Source organism: Cupressus sempervirens, chromosome 2, assembly GCF_028749045.1.
Source record: "Cupressus sempervirens isolate cs-2001-9-10 chromosome 2, ASM2874904v1, whole genome shotgun sequence".
NCBI lineage: Eukaryota > Viridiplantae > Streptophyta > Pinopsida > Cupressales > Cupressaceae > Cupressus > Cupressus sempervirens.
In genome coordinates, this window is record NC_143119.1 from 335,647,932 (window position 1) to 335,655,880 (window position 7,949).

The window sequence follows — 7,949 nt, forward strand, 5'->3', positions numbered from 1 at the left end:
TTTTTTTTCCCCTCCTATTGAATTTCTAGCTCTACATTCAGGATTGTCAAAGTAGCAACAACCATTTTCTTTGTGTAGATGCTCAAAAATGGTTCGCATCTACGGTTTCATCACTTCTTCATACTAATTTGTCACATTTTCTCATTCTACTAACTTTGATCTTTTGGCTAGATTGACCATATTTCATCATTTGTATCCCCTTTCACATCAATTTCATATCAACTTGAAATCATACCAAATCAACTCAAAATCATATCAAATCAACTCGAAATCACCCCAAATCAACTCAGAATCACTCAAAATCAGTCCTAATCAACCCAAAACATATCAAAAATCCCAAATCAATCATCATTTATCCACTCCTAGGCATTTTTGTGGCTTTTAGTGTCTTGGAAACCTATCAACTTATCAATCTTATCAATCTGACCTTAGTATTGTCATGGCTCTCAGTGCTAGGTCAAAATATCATTCATGTCATTCAATCTTTGACATTGTTGAGGCTTTCAATGTTAGATCATGGCATCATCAACCATTTTAATAATATTGATAGTGTCTGTCAGTGTTATTATGATCAAACCTTATCAGTCAGTTTCAATCTTGTAGCATTTAAAATGTCGGTTAAATGTTACATATCAATTAATTCATGTCATGTGTCCTTGGCATGTTATCAATTTTGATCTATCAATTAATTTGACCATGGCTTTGGTCTACCTTTTCATCATCTCATTCGATATCCATCATCGTCACATTTTCATCAAAGGATACAATTGCATTCATTTAATCAATTTGGCCAATCATCTGCTAATTTTCTCTATAGGATTAAATAACCCATAATTTAATCTTAGTCTTTCTAATTATTCTTCCTAATTATCATCCTCAATTAATTAATTTTATTAATTAATTAGTTTATCATCGTCAATTAATTAATTTTATTAATTAATTGATTCATTATTTGCAAACCATGGAAATTCTTAATTCCTAAGTTCCATTTTTCATCATTAAATCCATTTTCTGCTAATTCTTATTTTTTGGAATAAGAGGATTTTTAATTCAAATATTCCATAAAATATTCCATCATCATGATACTTGGATATGACACCTCGTGGATTCTCCTTTGCCACTTGGCTGAGATTTGTCATAATCAAATATTCTTATCTCTTACGCATGTCCCTATTTGGCTTATTCATCATAGATTCTTGGCTTTAAGTGGGTTGAGGAATCTTATGACGGATCATAGATTCTCTTCCAAATTTGACTCTCGTGTGTCATAGAATCTTACTCTTGGCATATTATGTCATATGCGTCATAGGAATTATTATTACCTCTTACGCATGCCCTATTTGGCTTATTCGTCATAGATTATTGGCTTTAAGTGGGTTGAGGAATCTTATGACGCGTCATAGATTCTCTTCCACATTTAGCCAAATTTGACTCTCATGTGTCATAGAATCTTACATTTGGCATATTCTGTCATATCTGTCATAGGAATCTCTTGCCACATCGCATGTCTGTGGGTGACAAATCCAATGCTCTCACCCTACATGAAAATTATAAAATGAGCACTCTTTCTCTCATTTTGGGTCCTTGAATCCTGGAATGTTGAAATCTTGAGTCCTTGAATCTAGAATGCTTAAGTTTTGAAAATCCAAATTGTTGAATCTTTGAGTCTCTACTTCTTTGCATGTTGCATGTTGCTATCCTTGCTATCACCAAAAGACTGATCTGTTAGTGTCTGATACAACCACTAAACTTATAGAGGGGAGTGTTGAACATTATTCCAACAATATCCCCTCAGCGTTACTTGAGCATTACCCGACATTTTGAGGATTCGAACTTGGACCACTTGTTAGAGTGGAGTTGCCATTGCACCAAAAGACCGATCTGTCAGTGCCCAATAGAACTACTCAACTTATGGTACACAAGAGGTAGTTAAGGCCTTGTCACGGGTCCTCAGGGGAGTGTTGAATATTTTGCCAGCAGGATTTTGGCTGTGCAGGCCTGTAAGTTTGCAGAAAATTTGGTCACTATGGATTTTACCCTATAAAAACAATGGGGTACATGGATGATTTGGAAAAGGGAAGCATGGGTGGCAATGGAGATATTAAAAAGGCTCTCTTAGAGAAAGGACACACACATCTAACCATATCCAAATCTGGCCATCATGGTGGTAAAGGTGCTAGAAATGCAGATAATGTTGAAATCTTCTGTGCAAGTGCTATAACTGCAATATTATGTACATTAATAGTTGCCCTGGGGCCTGTATAGTTTGGTTTCTGTGTAAGTTATAGTTTCTTATTTGAATAGATTGATTTTTAATCCATGCATCCATTACAAGAGTCGACCTGAATAAAAGAAGGAAGTTTCTGACAGCAACGTTCTTGCAGATTGGATACTCTTCGCCCACACAAAGTGGGATCATCAATGATCTTGGGTTAACTATTTCCCAAGTACTGTTATTTGATGAATGCATTTTTGCAATAGGATAGAATATAGTTTATGTAGTAGATCCTAATATAGAGTCTTGTTGTTTCTATCAGTTCTCCTTATTTGGATCTTTAACTAATGTTGGAGCCATGGTGGGTGCAATAATTAGTGGACAAGTTGCTGATTATATTGGACGAAAAGGGGTAAGTGCCTTCAATGTTTTTCTTTCTTTACTAAAATAAATTTATATGTTAGACCTAATATGCTACCGCTAAAGGGATACACTGCAAGATTTTGTCTTGTACTACTAGTAGCAACAATGGTCATATAAATTCTTTTTTGTACCCAGTATTTAAAGATGAGTGCAATTAACACACATTTAGATTTGCATAACCTCTTCTTTGTTTGTGTGTAGGCCTTACTAGTAGCTTCCATTCCCAACATTCTTGGGTGGCTTGCTATTTCTTTTGCCAAGGCAAGCTAATTTTCCTTTGATAAAATGATAGCTAAACGAATAAGAAGTTTGATAGTGATTTTCCTTTGGAGCATAAGGAAATTCCTCTTTTTCATGTCATCACCCTATGGTTACAGGATTCTTCATTTTTGTACTTGGGAAGAGTGCTCATAGGCTTTGGAGTGGGAGTCATCTCATTCACTGTAAGTCAATTTTTTTTCACAATCTAGAACAAGCCTATTGTTGTCATTTTTAAGCCATAAATTATTAAACTTAATAAATTAAAGAGCATACAGGCACGTGGACAACTATGAATCTAACCATATCATGGTTCTTTTAGGTACCAGTATACATATCTGAGATTGCACCAAAGCATTTGCGAGGAGGTCTTGGGGCAGTAAATCAGGTCTATTTTGTAAACTCAAAATTATTTTGTATATTAATCATGATAATAGTCCTAATATAAAGTGTAATTTGATACAGTTTTGAATCTTATACTTAATTGATTTTTAAACAGCTTTCTGTGACAATTGGTATTATGCTGGCATATCTATTTGGACTGTTCCTTTCATGGCGTCCTCTTGTAGTTGTAGGTACCTTTTATTATGCTTTTGCTGGGTGAATTTAAAAAAATAAATTAGATTTTTAACTTTTATGAAAGAAATGATAGGTTGACAACTTTAGCTGGACAGGTATGATCCATTGTGCCCTTTTGGTATTCGGCCTCTTCTTCATACCAGAATCCCCAAGATGGCTGGTGAGCATATTTCACATACAGATACATTTTGAAATGATATTATTCAATTATCGCTAACAATTTTAAAATGACATATACTATACAAAGAAACTTATTTGGCAAATTTATGATTACTTGAGTGCAGGCAAAAGTTGGTAGTGATAGTTTTGAAGCTTCACTACAAGCACTCCGAGGATCTAAAATTGATGTCTCCCTTGAAGCAATTGAAATCAAGGTGCTACGATTTCTCCAAGATGAACTGCATTTTTTGTCTGTTCCATTAATTGCATCATCAAACTTCTTACTGTGTTTTCAATATTCTACCAGTTTGAGGAGTCATCTGCTTTTGTATAGATTTTGCTTTTTTTTTAAGCTTTTCCTATCGTGAATGGGATTTAATTGTCTATTAGTTAACATCACCTCTATAATGGTAGAACCTTGTCTAACTAATGGAAATATTCTGAGTCTAGAGCGTCATGGAGATGAATAGTCAGCAAAGTAGAATCAAATTATGTGAGATCTTTGAATGGAGATATATCCTTCCTCTCACTGTGAGTTACATCTTAAGATTTCCCCATTTGGCCAATTTACACAAGTAGGTTTATCAGTCAACAACTACTTCATTCTTCCAAAATGGACACAACTCACAATTTTGTATGCTGATATTGTCTTGAAATGGGAGACTACAGATTGGTATTGGGCTGCAACTTTCGCAGCAATTAAGTAGAGTTAATGGTATTATGTTTTATAGCATTTCCATTTTCAAATCTGCTGGTGAGTTCTAGCCTATAGGTATCTAAAGTTGAGGTTCTATATCATGTCTTTATTCATGTTCAATTTATCATATTATAAACTATGGAATCTGTAGCATGCTTTGCAATAGCCTTTAGCAGCAGAGAATTATCTTAGAAATTTAAAGTCAACGAGATAAAAGGTTGCTGGAAGTGATTTTTAGTTCATAGTGTCTATGTTAATATTATTTCTTAAACAAAGCACTGAGCTATGTTAATATTATTTCTCATGTTGCTTATGAATAAAGGATAATGTTACAGGTGCTCACAACTGGGCTTACTATATGCCTAATGGACAAAGCTGGTCGACGTCTTCTCCTTATGGTGAGAAAAACCTTGCAGTTATCACAATTTTGTATTATGTCATTTGGGAGCATAGATTCAATGGTGGAGAGAACTAACATGTTTTATTGTTTTGTCAATAGGTCTCATCAGGAGGGATGGCCATATGTCATTTTCTTGTTGGCCTCTCATTTTACTTGAAGGTAGTGTCACTAAAAGCCATATGTCATTTCCTTCTTGGTCTCTCATCTTACTTGAATGCAGCGCCTCTAAAAAGCCTAATGGTTGATTTGAAGCTCTATGAAAAACATGCCTTCACCTTCTACTGAACACTTATTTGGTGGTGTTAGCTGGTGCCTGATGGTATGGAATTTCTTGGCTGTCCAAAGGTAATTTCTAGTTTGCTCTTATTGCAGAGCCATATGGAAGGACCTTCTCAATATGAAATGTTCTTCAGTGTATTAGCTTTAACAAGTTTGTTGGTAAGTTGGGAATGAAAACTCAAATATGAATATAGAAATTGGAAATAATAGAACGCTCGAGTGACATAGCTCTTAGGATTTTTAACACATACCAAAACTTCTATGCATTAACTAGACATTCTCTGTCACACCGTTCTCTTGTCATATTGATATATATCATTTGTTGTTTGCTGATTTGATTACAAATTTTCATCGTTTTCTTCTCACTTGGTATGGGTGCCATCCCATGGATTATCATGTCTGAGGTAACACACTTGTAACATTGACTAGGTCACATTATTGCACCCTTTACAGAAACATCGAGAAGAATCTCCTGGTACTTTAATCACTTAAAGTGATGCTACTAATAATCCATTTCTCTATTATCTAACTCTTCCTGTGCTACTGTAGATACTTCCACTCAATGTCAAGGGTCTTGCTGGCAGTGTAGCAACCCTGGCACACTGGATGACATCATGGGTGGTGACAATGACTATCAATTTACTAATGCAATGCAGCTATGCTGGTGAATTTTTAGCCTTAAGCTGTGCATCACTTAAGCATACCAAAATCGCCCACTAAATCATTGCCAAATGGAAGAGTTCCGCTATAACAAACATGATGGAATTTGCACCGCTTCTCTATATGGTATACACTTTTAGTAAAGAAATTAGACCAGACAACAATATTTGTGGTCTCTCCTAGATTCCTATATTGGTCCATTATGCCTTCAGGGCATGCCATGTCCCCTGATACTGAATGTTGGAAGATTGGAACTAGGCGAGTTCTAAAATGTCTATTAGCCTTGTCTAGCCTATTTGTGTGGGAAAAGTTTCAATCTTTAAACAAGTAAACACATATCCTTGAAAGAGAGGTAGCATGTTCAAATCCAACAGGGGTAGGGAATGTATGCCCCGTTTGTAGATCTAAAAACAAATTGCAGCAAGAATGTGGATGAGACACCTATATCCATTTGATAGATCTTGTGAACCATATTTAGTCTAGAGTAGGCTAGAAAACATATTGTCAAAAAATGAGTAAATAATTGCTCATTATGAACAGTTTTCTGAAGTTCCATTATTACCGTCTTATTGTTGTAGGGACATTCATGCTATATTCTATTGTGTGCACCTTCACACTGGCCTTTGTGGTATTGTGTGTTCCAGAAACCAAAGGACAAACTCTGGAAGAGATCCAAGCATCCTTCAGATGAGCCGCTACGATGAATTCATCCCTTAGCAGATGACGAAGTGGGTTCAATTCAAGATGCACCATTGCATCGTCTGCGATTGCATATTACATTGTTGATTCTTTAACCATGGGGCAAAGTAATGATTTGTAATTGGGAGCAGTAATCTAATCCGTCATTATTCCATTAAAAGGTTGCTTCCCAACCTCGAATTCTTTGATTGCAATTACTATTCACATGTGTATTCGAAATAAAGTTTTTACAATGGAAAGTTACAATGGTAAGGGATAAATTAGGAAGAAAATTTATGAAGTTTATGAGGAACATAGCCAATTTCAGTAACTCCTTGTGCAAGTTTATGATGAGCACTTCCAACTTTTTAATGCACTATAGCCATTAACATGGTTATCTTATTATGTTTCCATGTTTCCATGAGGTGTCATTACAATGGCAAGGGATGAATTAAGAAAGAAATTTTATAAAGTTTGAGGTTAAATGTGCAAGTTTATGATCAGCACTTTTAACTTTTCAATGCACTATATCGAGTAACTTGGTCCTCTTGTCCTTGTATGCAACACATTTTAAAATAAAGTGTTGTTCAACACAGACAAACTCTCTCTTCCCAAGCCTCTTTTGCATTCTTTCGTACATTTTGAAGTTAGTCACATTTGAGATTGAATTCATTGATATAATGTATATACTTCCAAACCAATTCCCCCAATTTTCTTGTAAAGTTTATCCATAAAAAAGATATTTATTGTTTGTGGGACACATTGAAATGAATATTCTATTTACTCATCAACTTTATGTTATGTTGCATCCATGTACTTTTTTGGATTCTTTTTAGAAAACTTTTTAGATGCACCATAGCAAGTGCTTTGATAGGGGTAGCTCCCATTTCACTTAGCATTATATCAAATGGGATAGTGCTTTTGATTCTAAACTTGTTTGTGATCATATGCTTTTGGATTCCCTTGATTTGCTTCCATTGTGAGGCTTAAGTGTTGATGGTCAATGACTCACACCCATAAAAACAATCAGTAGAACAATCCTAAACGCTTGCCTCTCAACACTTGTTTTGGAGAGCATAAAATGTCTTCCATCTTTCTAACGTTCTTTTCTTTCTACAACCATTTCATCTTAGTTTTTTGTTGAAGTCAATCCTACGATATAAGGGTATTTTTTCAAAATAAAACTTATGTTGATACTTCTTTTTACAATTAGAGAAAATCAAGACTTTAGTCTTTTTGATATTGACCTATAGTAACAATATTTTGCAAAAGTGCTCAAGGGAAAAAGAGAGTAGCTGTCTGCATAAAGCAGCAACCTTATTAAATATTCTCTCAACTTGATACCCTCAGTATTTTGCATGTTTAACCACTCTTCAAGTTTGTCAATGTATAAGACAAACAAACATAGTAGGTGATAGTGGGCAACCTTGTTTGACCCCATTATCGCTCATGAAACATTTTATAAGCCAAACAAACATAGTAGGTGATAGTGGGCAACCTTGTTTGACCCCAATATCGCTCATGAAACATTTTATAAGCCAAACAAACATAGTAGGTAATAGTGTGCAACCTTGTTTGACCCCAATATCACTCATGAAACA

At 35.0% G+C, this 7,949-nt stretch overlaps 1 pseudogene; it reads left to right on the top strand.

The window, feature by feature from the left end:
* Positions 1–2,049: 2,049 nt before the first annotated feature.
* Positions 2,050–6,361, top strand: LOC149572482 (sugar transporter ERD6-like 6; annotated as a pseudogene).
* The last annotated feature ends 1,588 nt before the right edge of the window (positions 6,362–7,949 follow it).